General features: G+C 37.8%; 1 long non-coding RNA gene and 1 pseudogene across 1 annotated transcript in view; one reads left to right on the top strand and one right to left on the bottom strand.

Moving 5' to 3' along the window:
• LOC127564236 (uncharacterized) overlaps positions 1 to 15,419 on the bottom strand; it is an 87,492-nt gene that overhangs the window by 37,591 nt on the left and 34,482 nt on the right. The window lies entirely within an intron of this gene.
• Positions 5,135 to 5,443, top strand: LOC127564235 (cytochrome c-like; annotated as a pseudogene).

The following is a 15,419-nucleotide window of genomic DNA, read 5'->3' as shown; positions in this document are numbered from 1 at the left end:
ACATATGCCTGAGGAAGTCTCTAAAAAGAAGCAAACTATAGAAGATCACACATAAAAGGAATAAAAAGTAGACTGATCTGGCCATGATACAGATTGTATGAAGTAAAGCACCATAAATCATTCTAGAAAGATGAGGAGGAGCAAGATCATTAAGAGTTTTAAATATCTAACAAAGGAGTTTATATTTCATCCTGGAATCAGTAGGGAGCCATTGATGTTTCCATAGCAGTAGAATGACATAGCTAGTTAGGAAACTATTATAATACTCCAAGTGAGAGGGGATGAGGCCCTGAACTAGGGTATCAGCTATGTGGGTGGAAATTTGGGGATGAAGGAGGAAGATGCTGTGGAGAGACTGACAGGACTTGGTGAGTGGTTGGATCTATGATGTTTAAAAAGCGTGAAATTTCTGAGTAATTAATAATTTCATTAATAATGCTAGCATTTTATTAATAAAAGAGGTTTAGTGGCACTCTCAAATGCCAAAGATAGTTGTGGTGGTGGACTCATGGCTTATATGCCTCTGAAAAAGTGGATTAAACTTGCAAATTGGAAATTGTGAGGATGTTCATCAATTGAAGAATGGCTGAACAAGTTGTGGTATGTGAATGTGCTAGAATATCATTGTTCTATAAAAAATGATGAGCAGGTGGATTTCAGGAAAATGTGGAAATACTTATATAAACTGATGCTGAGAGAAATGAGCAGAACCAGAAGAACATTGTTACACAGTAATAGCAACACTGTACAGTGATCAACTTTGAAAGACTGAGCTATTCTTAGGAATACAATGGTTAGAGACAATTCCAAAAGACTTGTGATGGAAAATGCTGTCCATATCCAGAAAAAGAACTATGGAGTCTGAATGCTGATCAAAGCATACTATTTTTTACTCCTGTTTTGTTTTTTCTTTCTCATGTTTGTTTTTCCTTTCTCATGTTTGTTTTTCTTTTATGATTTTTTTAAAAATAATGGCTTTTTTAATTTTCAAAATACATGCAAAGATTGTTTTCTACATTCACTCTTGCAAAACCTTGTGTTCCAAATTTTTCTCCTCCCTTCCCTCCACCCCTCTCCCTTAGACAGCAAATAATCCAATATAGGTTAAACACATGCAATTTTTGTAGACAGGTTCTGATTCTTCTTCCACAAAATGACTAATGTGGAAATATATTTGCATATATATAACCTATATCAGATTGCTTGCTGTCTTGGGGAGGGAGGAGGGAAAGGAGGAAGGGAGAAAACTTTGGAACTCAAAATCTTACAAAAATGAATGTTGAAAACTATCTTTACATATAATTGGAAAAAAAAATTAAGAGCTAAAAAAAAAAAAGAATGTAAACTTCCTGAGGGCATTAATAAGCAATTTTTTTTTTTGGCTGAGGCAATTGGGGTTAAGTGACTTGCCCAGGGTCACACATCTAGGGAGATTAGATTTGAACTCAGGCTCTCCTGACCTATCTATCCACTGCATAACCTAGCTGCCCCAATAAGTGATTTTTGAATGAAAAAGTTACATATTTATTCATATTCTCTCTCTGTCCCTGTGTCTTTCTGTTTCTCTGTCTGTCTTTCTTTCTCTCTTGAGCTGGACCTGTAATTTTATCAGTATGGGAAACTTTCTATGGAGAAACAGTCAATGAAATTATAAATATTTTAAACCCATTAGAAACCCAGAACATTAAGAAAACTATAGGATTTAGAGATAGAAGAGACTTTACGTATCACCCAATCCAAGCATCTAATTTAATAGATGAGGAAACTTGGACTTTAAGAGATGAAAAGGGTTTGTCCTATGTAAATTATAAGTGGCAGATTCAGGACTGAAACTTTTTTTTAGACACAGAAAACTCTTTGGAGAATGGCATATATATTTTAAATTTCTGCAGTGACATCTATCCACTGCCAGACATATTTCATAGGAGATACAGGTCCCTCATCTCCAAGTGTCTTTGCCATATGCTTATATTGTCACATAAATCCTTGGTCCACTGCGCCCACTCCAAGAATGCAAACTAGCAGGAAGCTCCAAATAATCAGTCCCTTTGAAACAACCTGAGAAGTACTAAATCTTTTTTTTTTTTTAACTACTCCCAAATATGTTAATGAAGTTGCCAGGCAGCTTCCAATTCCCAAGTCTTCTCCTGTTGCAGAAGTATCATCAGCCTTCTCATTCAGAGAATGTTTTCATTGCCAGTGGAAAGGACAAGTCAGTGGTGAATAACTCATGCTCTGTGAATTTTAAAAGCCATAATTGTAGCAGCTCAAGAGGAAAACACAGGACACTCCTTCTACCAGCTCCCAGCATCTTTAAATAGCAGCTCTCCATATCTGGTAAGGTTAGTGGTTTGATTCAATTAATCAATCAATCAAATCAACCCATCCCCACTTAAAGTAAGTGTTTAGATGCTATTTTGATGCCTTAACCAGATGTGAACATTTCTGAATTAATCATAAATCTCCCAACTTGAAGTATGGAAAAAGCCTTTGCTCAATTGAGAAAGTTCAAAGTCACAGGATGAACTGGAGAGACATCACATTGTATTGTGTTCAGCTAGGTTGAAGAAACTACTCTGCCCAGTGGGCCATCTATAAAATGGTGGATGGTTCAGAGCACAGGGATTTGAATATGTAGGCAGCTAATAGGATTCAGAGCCAGAGAAGGCCTTTGTGAACTTTAAAGCATTGGAGTATTTGGATGTGGGATGAACATCCTCCATTCTCTCAGTTTCCACGTACCCTGGAAGTTGAAGACAGATTAGAAAAAGAAGGAAAAGCATATTTGAGGCAGTATACTTAAAAGGAACATTTTAAGGATTCCAGAACCAGAATCTAGGAGTTGCTGAGGTTTCCTCTTTGCCACATGTGTTCTGCAAGCTGGAACCTATTTCCCCCTGGACTCTATATTTACTAGTGAGATATGCCCTTAATTCGGGTAAATATTTTATACCAGCTATATCGCCATAATTAATAGCTATTCCTAAAAGCTAATTAAGTCTGGCTAACTAATTTTTGATTAATTACTTATTTTAGCAAACAGTTATTTTCTTCCCTAACTTCCTCTCTGTATTTAAAAAAAATTGAAAAAAGCAAAACTCTGTAACAAATATGCATGGTCAAGAAAAACCAGTTCCTGCAAAAGTCATGCAACATCTATATTTATGGGCATATGTGTGTGTATATATATGACACATACTGTATATTATTCTGCAGTCTTGAGTCATTTATCTTTCTGACAGGGAGTGGATAAAATGCTTCATTATCAATCTTCTGGAATCCTTAATTAAACTTTTAAAGTCTTTCAAATGAATTATCTCTACAGATATTGCATAAATTATTGTATAAATTGTTTTGGTTCAGCTCACTTCACTCTGCATCAGTTCATATAAATGTTCCCAGTTTCTCTAAAAGTATCCCTTTTTCTTACAGCACAGTAGTATTTTAACTATATTCATGATGATAGATAAATGGATGGATGGTTGAATGGATACATGGATGATTGGAAGAATCGATGGGACAGGAATAGATAGACAGATAAATGAACAGACAGACAGGATAAGGAAAGAGACAGGGAGAGAGAGAAAGAAAAAAAGAGAGGGGGGAAAGAGACACAGATTAGATAGATGAGATGGAAAGATCAAGAACAAGCATTGATTAAACCCTTGATATGGACTAGATACTCCACTGAATACTACAAAATACAATATAAAGGATTGAGAAAAATTATTTTACTGTTATATTAATAGCCAATTATTCATTTGAGATCCATGTTTTTCTCCTTTATTTTCTCATTTAAAAGTAAAGTCAGGGGTAGCAAGGTGGCGCAATGGATAGAGTACTAGCTCTGAAGTCAGGAGAACCTGAGTTCAAATTTGGCCTCAGACACAACACTTCCTAGCTGTGTGACCTGGGCAAGTCACTTAATCCCAATTGCCTCAGCAAAATAAACAAACAAAAATGTAAAAGTAAAGTCAGTTTCTAAAAAAAGTCAGTCTCTGAAAGATGTGATTGATTGATGAGATTGTCACAGCATTCAAGGTACATGCTCTTGAATTTTGGATAGGATTTTGTCACACCAGGAAATCTTCTGTTTAGAGTGTAAATAGAATTCAGTCCAGGTGAGTTCTTATGGTGAGAGCCCCTATCCTTGTAGCATTCCATTAGAGCTTGGGGTGATCCATCTCTTGAAGGAGAAAAACATCCGGAGTGGTCTGGATGGAGATGGAATTCCTTGTCTAGATTACTGGAGGTGGCTGAATCTCTTGATCAAGACACATTCTCAGCAGAAGGAGTCAAAGACTTCTAGTCCACCTCCTTATTAAATGTCCATTAATAAGATTGAGTTTTCACTTGTTAGGGGTATTCCCTTTTTAAAAAATTTTAAGGTATTTTGGTGCTCCATTATTTCCCCTTTGGTTCCTGAAACCATTGACCATCAATTGATTGATTACCAGCTAGCCAAATTAATTAATTATTCATTACCCAGAAACTCTCTCAGGGTTTCTCACTGACTTTACATTCTAGCAATTCACAAAGAGAAGCTTTATGGAAGAGAAAGCAGAAGGAGTGGGAAGAATTTTGATAGTAATCTGGTGCATAAATGACCCGGAAATGGCATGGAATCGGCTCCAAGGCTGTGAATTGGGGGAAATGAGCCTGTTGGAGTATGTAGAAGCAGCACTGTTAAGAGAGGGCTGGGTTGGATGAGGTCAAAGATTCTTCACCTTTTTTGAATTAAGTCTCCCTTTGACAGTTTGGTGAAATCTATGGGCCCCTTCTCAGAATAATGTTAATAAATGTATAAAATAAAATTTAGGATTGAAAAACAATTGAAAGCAATTACATAGAAATATAGTTATTAAAAGTATTAAAACAAAAACAAAAATACATTTCCAGACCCTAGATTAAGAATCTTGAAACTAAAAAATAGATATCCAAGTCTCTTTCATCTTTAAATCCTATGATGATGTAAATAGTGGTAAAGAGTCAATTTATATTTCCAAAGAAGAGAAGACTAGAGCTCAATTATGTCAACTACAAGAAGAGGGACTCATAGAGGAAACGCGGGTCTGACCAACGGTTAAAGAGTAAGGGAGCAAGCGCGTATTTTTGAGATCGAGCCGATTTTGCCATGGGGGACGGGGAGAAGGGCAAGATCTTCATGCCCAGTGTGCCCAGTGCCACACGGTGGAGAAGGGGGGCAAGCACAAGACTGTACCTGGCTGGGCTCTTGGGTTGCAAGACCAGCCAGGCCACGGGCTTCACCTACACAGATGCCAACAAGAACAGAGACATCACCTGGGGAGACGATACCTTGATGGAGTACCTGGAAAATCCCAAGAAGTACATCCTGGGCACAAAGATGATCTTCGTGGACATTAAAAAGAAGAGAGAAAGGGAAGACTTGATGGCCTACCTCAAGAAGACCACCAATGAGTAAAAGTTGTCTGCTGCCTTATTTATTAACAGAAGGAGAAGTTGCCCCAATATTTCTTTTCTTTTTTGACATGCACCATAACAACCTTATTTAAATTGGTTTCATCTACTGGAGAATTTTGATCATGAATGGTTGTTTTAAAATTTTGTTCAGTCCTAATAAAGGAGTGGTCATAATTACAGCCATAACCAACCTATCACACTTTTCTGTTCTTTTAAAAGATTTGATTGAGCGATTTTATCCAGGGCAATGTGCTTCACCTCTTGTCTCTGAAAGTTTTGACCAAATCTGGCTTCTAAACAGGGAAGGCCGTTTAATAGCTTCATATGGCTTTGACTTGTAGAATACCTGGGATGGGGGCCGCTGCTTTATCCTTTGGGAAAAGTGCTCTCCAACCTGTCCATGCCAAAAGGCATTTCCAACTTAAATTGCTTTATTTTCCATCCACAAAAGGCCTATTACAATGATTTAATTAAGTGCTGCCTTTAAATTGTTGAAAAATATTTTGGTGTTTTGTGTGTGTGTGTGTGTGTGTGTGTGTGTTTTTTTTTTAACCTGAGTAAAGAACATCTCAGTGTGAGCCATTTTTGAGTTGGGACTGAGGAAGCACAGATGAGTTCAGCCAAAGGATGGACCTTCTTTTAATCTCACTTGTCCCTTAGGATTCACTTTTAAGACCTGTTGAACTTAAAGTGTGCAGACATGTTCTATAGTATGTGAATAGTGGTCTTGACTCATTGGAGAGTTCAGCTGTAAAGGTGTACCATTGGTACATCTGCTCAATGATGTGATCATAAGACTTAATTCAGCAATTAAACACTTGTGAATATTTAAAAAAAAAAGAAGAAGAGGGACTCATTTTAATAATAAGACCTTTAGCACCATGATGGTGAGACATTAGAATGCCTTGTTATATGAAAGGAAGTCTTGGACAGACTTTGTTAAATGATTGGAAATTTGTTTTTAGGGGGTACAAATTTCAACTTACTAATCTTTTGTTGTCACAGTAGTGAAGGAATGGTGCATGTGCTGCCAAAAGGGAAGGAAGACTTGGGTGCAATGTTCCGGCAGGAGTAGTAAGCTTGGGCTTTTGGTTGTATTAAGGGAAGGAAGGCAGGCACACAGTCTCACTATATGCAAGAGGGTACTGAGAGCCAAAGCAACTGAGCTGCTCATCACACAAGTAGTAAGTGTCAAAGCTGGGATTTGAACCCAGGTCCTGACAACACATATGTATATGCACAAATACCTATATATACATATATAAATTATATACACGTGTGTCTAAAATATATAATATAGATTTATGTGTATTGTACTTTGTGTATATGTATGAAAAGAGATAGAGAGAAGGAGAGCGTGTCTAAAATATATAATATAGATTTATGTGTATTGTACTTTGTGTATATGTATGAAAAGAGATAGAGAGGAGGAGAGAGGGGAGAGACAAGGAGAAAGAGAGGGAGGAGAGAGAGCCTCAATATAGATAGTGCTGACCCAGGACCAAAAGTGGAGAAAAAAGAACATCATATGGTTTCATTTCACAGGTGCATTTAGTACAGCTGAAATGAATATACATAATGTACAGTCATAAAAGATTAAAATAGTCTTCTGGATCTCAGCCAATTTAAAACTTTGGTATGATATTTTGTCCAATACTCTAGCATAATAACTGTTTTCTGTTTCTGTCTCTATGAATATACACACAAATGTATTTGAACATATATTTTTATATTTAGAACTCCTGGACCTTTAATATCATAAAATTGAACCTCTTTATTTTGGGCTGAGAAAGTTGAGGGTCAGAGAAGTTAAATGTTTTGCTTAGGGTCACACTATTTAGTGTCTGAGGCAAAATTGAAATTCCAAGGCCAGTTTAGTTCTCTATTCATTATGCAACTTCCTTTCCTCCCCTTTCTTCTGTTCTCTCTCTGTTTCTCTCTGTCTCTCTCTCTCTGTCTCTCTGTCTGTTTCTGTCTGTCTCTCTCTCTCTGTTTCTCTCTGTCTGTCTCTCTCTCTCTCTCTGTCTGTCTCTGTCTCTCCCTCACTTTCCCCTTGTCTCTCCCCTTTCTCCTCCTCTCTATCTCTTTTTCATACATATACACAAAGTACAATACACATAAATCTATATTATATATTTTAGACACACATGTGTATATAATTTATATATGTATATATAGGTATTTGTGCATATACACACATGTGTGTTGTCAGGACCTGGGTTCAAATCCAAGCTTTGACACTTACTACTTGTGTGACTATGAGCAGCTCAGTTGCTTTGGCTCTCAGTTCCCTCTTGCATAAAGGACCAGATAAATGACCTTTGAGACCCATTGCAGCTCTGACTATGATCCCAAGAGTCCAGTCACAGAGATTATACATAGAAACAATGACTAAATTCCTAAATCTTCTCTTCTTCCAAGGTTCAGCTGAGGTGCCTCCTCTCTTCTTGAAAGCTTTTTTTTTTTTTTAAACTTTCCTGGCTCTTAATGTTTTCTTTCTCCTCAAGTTATCTTGTATAGATTTTCTGTCTCTGTGACATAGACCTTCCATAGTAGAATATCAGTTTCTCAAGGGCAGGGATTATTTGGTTTTCTATCCCTAATGACTTGTACTTGGTAGGTGCTTAACTCTTGTTGTTTGTCCTTCTCAAAGACAACCATGACATCAGGGAGGTGATAACATGATAGTCAGGTGAATTGGATTGGAGTGAGGAAAGGCTATGGAAAGTCACCATTCTCACTCTCTGGCCTTCTGAGTCCAGTGGTCAGATGTAGATCAGGATGACTGGAGAAGGCCATGAACCCAGTTTTTCCAAGCTAAGATCTTCAACAAGTCCCACTTTGACTGAGGCAATATCCATTCAAAGATTAAGACTAGATTAGAAATGAGGCAGAGAATGGCCTTTTTCACTTAGTCAAAAAAAAAAGTAATCAGTCTGGAAGGGACAGACCTTCAAGGTTTCTGGCCAGAATAGAAGCAACTGTTTAATCAATATTAATTGGATTTCTTGGTATTGGATATTGAGGTGGAAGAAGTGGAAGCAAAGATAAGCCTGTCAATTTGGCCCATCCGCTTAGGGCCAGGACTGCTCTCTTTCTGAGATGCATTAAATACAACACTGCCAACAAGTAACTTGTCCTGAGCCTCCCTGAACTGCACCAGCTTTCACGTCGGGCTGCATCAGCCCGCTCATTCATGTCCAACTCAGGCTTAGCACCAAGGTGTGACAATGAATTCCAGTCTACCCCGCAGGAGGACATAGATCATCCGTGTCAATACAGGAGAACAGGCTTCTGTCTCTCTGAGAGAGGGAGCAGTGCGTGAGGAGACTGGATCTGTGATTTTATTAATACAGGGAACTTCAAGGTGAGGAAACTGCCTTCTACCAATTTTGATATCTTTGGGGCAACTTAAAAGTCTTAGAGAGAGTTTCCTTGAACAGTGAGAATGTTTAATGACTTGCCAAGAGAGGTTGATCAAGTATATATCTGGGTGTCATTTAAATACAGGTTTTTCAGGCTTTGGGCCCCAGCTCTCTCCATTATGCCAAATTATCTCTCATTAGAGAAGAGATTTTATTCAAATACGTATTTCTGGAAGAGGTTTTTCCTTTCCACCTCCACCTCCTTTTCCCTTCCATTAACATTGTATCTATGATATTAACAGTTGTTGCATATTTTCTCTTCCATTAGAAATTGAGTTACCTAAGGGACTTTTCATATATATATATATATAATTTATTTTTTGCTTTTCTTTTGTATCCCCTATACTTAACATAATGCCTGACCCATGGCAAATGCTTAGTAAGTACTTATGCACTTACAATTCATCTGAGAAGATCACTCCAACCTTACTATTCCTCCAGAGCAGGTAAATAAAGATTAAGTATATTAAGATATGCTTAATATAATTAGAATCTGTCGATAAGTTAATCAACCAACAAGTAAGCATTGCCTATCGTGGGTCAATTGTTCACTTGCTTGTTTCTTTGTTTTTAAAGTAGCTCAGACTTTCTTGACCCTATTTAGGGTTTTCAGATACAGGAGGGGTTTGCCATTTCCTTTTTCAGCTCATTTTACAGATGAAGAAACTGAGGAGACATGGTGAAGTGACTTGCCCAGAGTCACACAACTAGTAAAATATCTGAGGCATATTTGAACTCCATTCCTCCTGAATCCAAAGTTAACACTATCTATTGTGCCAGTTAGACACAGTGATAAACACTGGTGATATAAAGAAATAAAAATGTGATATTGTCAGTCCTCTAGGAGCTTACTTTCTGTGGATATAGAGGTTGGGAAGAAAGAGTCTGTGTATCTGAGACTTTTTCTTTGTTTTTGCCCAACCTGGACTTCTTTCTCTCAATGAATCCAAATCTTTATTCTTTTTAAAAATTTATTTTTATTTATTTAATTAAATATTTCCCTATTATATGCAAAACTATTTTTAAAATTTTGAGTTCTAAATTCTCTCCCTCACCCCTGGAGAAGGCCACTAATATACCATAAATGCTTCTTCTTTGTGCAAGTCCTGATGTGTTGTATAGGAAATGACGATTTTGGTGGGTGGAGGCAGGGGAGTGGAAAAGGTAAGGGGAAGGAGAGATTTTTGGTATTGCTTTGCCACGATTTGCTCAGCTCACATCTCTCTCTGCTAGCTGGCTTCCTGTTTGTTTCTCTTCTTCTTTTTGCTTTTTTTTTGCTGAGGTAGTTGGGGTTAATTGACTTGCCCATGGTCATACAACCAAGAATTATTAAGTGTCTGAGGCTGGATCTGAACTCAGGTCCTCTTGACTTCAAGGCTGGTACTCTATCCACTGAGCCATCTCCTCCTTTTCCACTCCCCTGCCTCCACCCACCAAAATCGTCATTTCCTATACAACACATCAGGACTTGCACAAAGAGTGGGTGGGGGCCATTCTCTCTCCAAGCTTATCTATTAATAGAGTATGGTCCAATTACTATTTAGCCTCATGTGCTTGGGACCTCAGTGCATCAACTCAAGCCTCAGCCCATTACACTTCCTTAGAGCAATGCTCAAGGACCAGCTCCTCCAAGATGATTTGCCCTCCTCATTTCAGAATCAAAGATATTGTATGTTTAAAGAGGAATGGAGTGATGAGGTATAAGGTTGAATGAGGGAAATTTTGGGCTTGGCCAATCTCAAGTAGGTAAAATTTGTTTTTGGTGCTCTTTTTATAGGATTTCCTGTCCTTACCTTTCTTACTTCCCCTCCCATTGTCATTTGAAATAATATTTTCTTGTTTTTTTTTTTTTTTAAATGAGGTTTTTTTGGAATGGACATATCTATACTTCCTAGCTCTCTGACCTCTGTGACCTTAACTTCTGTTTGCCTCATTTCCTCAACAGCAACCCAGAGATAATAACAGCACTTACCTTCCAGAGTTGCTGGGAGGACTAAATGAAATAATAATTGTAAAATGCTTTGCACAGTGTATAGCACATAAGCTCTATATAAATGCTAGCTTTGTTATTATTTATTAAAGGTACATATTGGGAACAGAAATGATATGTTTTAAAATTACAACAAAGACATGAATGAATATGGCTACTCATTGGCATGAGAGTTTAGAGATTAGAGGTAGAAGACAAAAGGACACTGAGGACTTCAACCCCTCCTTATTTATTTATTTGTTTGTTTTAAATAATAGCTTTTTATTTTCAAAATATATACTGATAGTTTTCTTTATTTATTTTTATTATTTCATTCATTTATTTATTTGTTTGCATATACATATGTATATGTATATGTGTGTGTATATATATATATATATATGTATATGTATGTATTTATTGATGAGACGATTAGGGTTAAGTGACTTGTCTGGTTAACTGAGATTACATTTGAACTCAGCTCCTCCTGACTTCAAGGCTGGTGCTCTATCCATTGCACCACCGAACTGCCCCGGAGATAGTTTTCAAAACTTACCCTTGCAAAACCTTGTGTTTTAAATTTTTCTCCCTCCCTTCTCTAGACATCAAGTATTCCAATTCATGTTAAACATGTGCAATTCTTCTATACATGTTTCTACAATTTTCATGCTGTACAAGAAAAATCAGATCAAAAAGGAAAAAAATGAAAAAGAAAACAAAATGCAAGCAAACAAAAACAAAAAGTGAAAATGCTACGTTGTGGTCCACAGTCTCCACAATCCTCTCTCTGGATGTAGATGACTCTCTTCCTCACCGTCTACTGAAACTGGCCTGAATCACCTCATTGTTGAAAAGAGCCATGTCTATCAGAGTTGATCATCCCAAAATCTTGCTGTTGCAGTGTACAATGATCTGCTGGTTCGACTCACTTCACTTAGCATCAGTTCATGTAATTCTCTCCATCCTCCTGATCTGAAATCTGAAATCAGCCTGCTGATCATTTCTTATAGAACAAATATTCCATTACATTCATATACTATAACTTATTCAGCCATTCCCTAACTGATGGACATCCACTCAGGTTTTTTTTTTTTTTTTAAGAACCAGTAATAGATCTTTAATGGATTTGATAAATACTTTATGGAGGATTTATGGAAAGATAGAGATAAAAATGACACAGAGGAGAAGATATGGATGAATTTGTATGGCATGGTGGATAGAATGTCGTACTTAGCAGTAGGAAGGCTGGGTTTGGTTCCTGCTTCAGATACCTAAAATCCATGTTATCCTGGGCAAATCACTTAAGGAAAGGGGTTGGCCTAAGGGCCTTTTCCTATATGATTGTATAATTTCACTCTGTGCTGGTGGAGGAGGAAATGCTCAATTCAATTCCATTTAATTGACATTTATTCAGAGCCTACTCTGCAGCAGCAAGGCTCTGTGCTGGGTGACTGGATTCTGGAAGAATGATGAAGTAATTAGAAGGGAAAGCTGAAAAGCTCCCTGGGAAAGCTGTGAATTTGGAGGTGGTCAGGAAAGACCTCCCACAGGAGGGAAGGAGGGAGTGTGGGAGCTGAATCTTGAATAAAGATAAAAGTTCAAAGGAAAAAGGGAAGGCATTCTAGGCATGAAGTCAAACCTGTATGTGATCATGGAGCCAGGAGATGGAATGCTGAGTCCAGGCAAGAGGAGGAAGCCCATTTGGCTGGGATATAATATGAAGGACAGTAATATGAGCTCCCCAGGGAACTGGGGTAGAAGCCAGATTGAGAAGGGCTTGAAACGCCAGACTAAGGGATTTGGATTAATTTTTGAGCTGGTCCCATTTAGGTGGATTTATCTTTGATTAAAGTTGTTTGTTTACTTTTCTGGAGAAATTTCTTTTCAAACCTCTATGTTCTCCAATCTATGAGTGTGAAGGAAGTGAAGGAGTTGGGGGAGTCAAGACAAGCAGCCAGATACAAAGGGCAACGAATGGAGACTGGGTGGGCAGGAAGGAGGGAGAAGGAGCTTGCCCATCCCCTGAGCCAGGTAGATGTTGTCACATTGCCCATGGCATGGGATGCATTTCCCCCAATTCAGAGCCCTCTCTCCGCACCCTGCTGCTTCCCCGCTGGCCTCTGGCTGCCCGAGGGCTGGTACTGTCCCTCCCAGGCCTGTCCTGCCCAGGTAGTGTCCTTTGTTCCTGAACTTTCCTTCTATCCTTACTCCTCAGTATCGAGATGTACCTCTCTATTCCCTCAGGACTCTGCTCTCTCTGATTTCTGGGGTGACAACAGTAGACAAAAGAATCTCGCCAGTGTCAGTGAGAAGGAGATAGCCCTCTGGCTTTCCTACCCTCTCAGGTGACAGATGCTTGTTTTTAACAGTGGCCTTTTGAAATGAAGCCACACCCTATTACCAAGATTCTGAAGACCTGGGCTAGAATTCTGTCTCTGACACTCAGGACATTGGACAAATCACAGGCTTACTGAGCTTCTGTTTCCTCCTCATGAAATATGGTCTCTGAAGATCCTTGTAGTTTTGAGCTGAGATCATATAATCACATGGAATTACAAATCTCTTATTTAAATTTTTTTTCGTATACTTCGGATTTTAGCCAAGTGTATGCTGGAGCCTTGGAAATTAGCTTTACTTGTCCAGGATTGAAAAAGTGATGGAGAAAAATGTTAATAATGAAAATTAAATTTAGAAATGTCTCTTTGTTCTCTGAGGTATCACCTCACCTCTCAGATTGGCTAAAATGACAGGAAAAGATAATGATAAATTTTGGAGGGGGTGTGGGAAAACTGGGACCCTAATACATTGCTGGTGGAGTTGTGAAATGATCCCACTATTCTGGAGAGCACTTTGGATCTATGCTCAAAGGTGCTATAAAACTGTGCATATTTTGATCCAGCAGTTTCACTACTGGGTCTGCATCCCAAAGAGATCATAAAAAAGGGAAAAGGATCCATATGTGCAAAAATTGTTTGTCGCAGCTCTTTTTGTAATGGCAAGGAATTGGAAAATGAGTAAATGCCCATCAGCTGGGGAATAGCTGAATAAATTATGATATATGAAGGTTAAAAGAATATTATTGTTCTATAAGAAATGATGAGCAGGCTGATTTCAGAAAAGCCTGAAAAGACATATTATCTGATGCTGTGAAGTGAGCTTTTTTTTTTTTTAAGAGAACATTATACACAATAACAACAAGATTATGTGATGATTAATTGTGATGAACTTGACTTCTCAACAATGCAGTGATTCAATGAAATTCCAATAGACTTCAGATAGAAAATGCCATCCACATCCAGAGAGAGAACTCTGGAGACTGAATGTGGATTAAAGCATGATATTGTTACCTTTTTTGTTCATTTGTTTTTCCTTTCTTGGTTTTTTCCTTTTTTGGTCTGATTTTCCTTTCACAATATGACAAATATGAAAATAAGTTTCAGAGGATTGCACATATTTAACCTATATCAGATTGCTTGCTGTCTTGGGGATGGGGGAGGTAAGGGAAAGAGAGAGAAAAATTTGGAAGACATAGTCTTACAAAAATGAAAGTTGAAAACTACCTTTACATGTATTTGGAAAAATAAAATACAGTTGAAAAAATATGTTCATAGACATTTACTTTCACTTCTGATTATAGAAGTTGAGGAACTCCAATCAATCAACAAGCATTTTAGAGTATGTATCTTTTGCCAGGCAGTGGGGAGAAATGGAAGGCTGAGAGACCAATTTGGAGGTTGCTGCAATACTCCAGAGGAGAGATTGATTAAGTGATCAAGGTAATAGTTGTTTGAAGAGATATAAAGGACCAGATTCAAAAGATGTCAAAGTATAACTACTAGTATAGCATTAGCTGAGGGCATAGGAATTGTTTAAAAATTAAAATGCATATTTATAATGTTTTTATTAAGAACCAAACACCTACATCCAGACTGACAGTGAGACTTCATTTTTGTATTTAGAAAGGGGAATTGGCTTCATTTGGGAATGGGTTGGGGAACGTCCTATTGTTGGATCAGCAACCCTTGAAGGTTGCTAGTAATTTGGAGGGCTGCATGACATGGTAGTTAGCATTTTGGGCCTGGCATTAGAAAGTCTTAGACTCAAGTCCTGCTTCAGACATTTACTAGATGGGCAGGTGACAACCACTCAGAATGTCAGTTTCCTGTTATCCACAGAAATGGAATAAAGATGAAAACCATAATAATCTTAGGATTATTGTGAGAGTCATATGAGATATTATATGTAAAGTACTTTACAATTCTTAAATCCATGTGGACATGGGAGCTATTTCTATTAATAATCTCAGGCAAACCCTTTTTTCTCCTCTATAAAATGAGGGCATTGGACCAGTTGACTTCTGAATTTCTCCCCAGTTCTAATGCTCCTGGACTCTCGGGGTTGGTGGCCATTTCAGTGCAATCACTCCTTGGACCCATAATGGTTCTACAAGGATATTCACAGATTTTGTTCACAAAACAAGTCAGCTAAATCCATTTCCAGTGATTGAGATAGGTTATGACTTCACTGATAAGATGTTTGTATTTTAAAAACAGATGGTGACCAAATATGACTTTGCGAACTAC

The sequence above is a fragment of the Antechinus flavipes genome, chromosome 5, assembly GCF_016432865.1.
Source record: "Antechinus flavipes isolate AdamAnt ecotype Samford, QLD, Australia chromosome 5, AdamAnt_v2, whole genome shotgun sequence".
Taxonomy (NCBI): Eukaryota; Metazoa; Chordata; class Mammalia; order Dasyuromorphia; family Dasyuridae; genus Antechinus; species Antechinus flavipes.
Note: the sequence above shows the minus strand (reverse complement) of the source record. Positions and strands in the feature narration are given on the sequence as shown.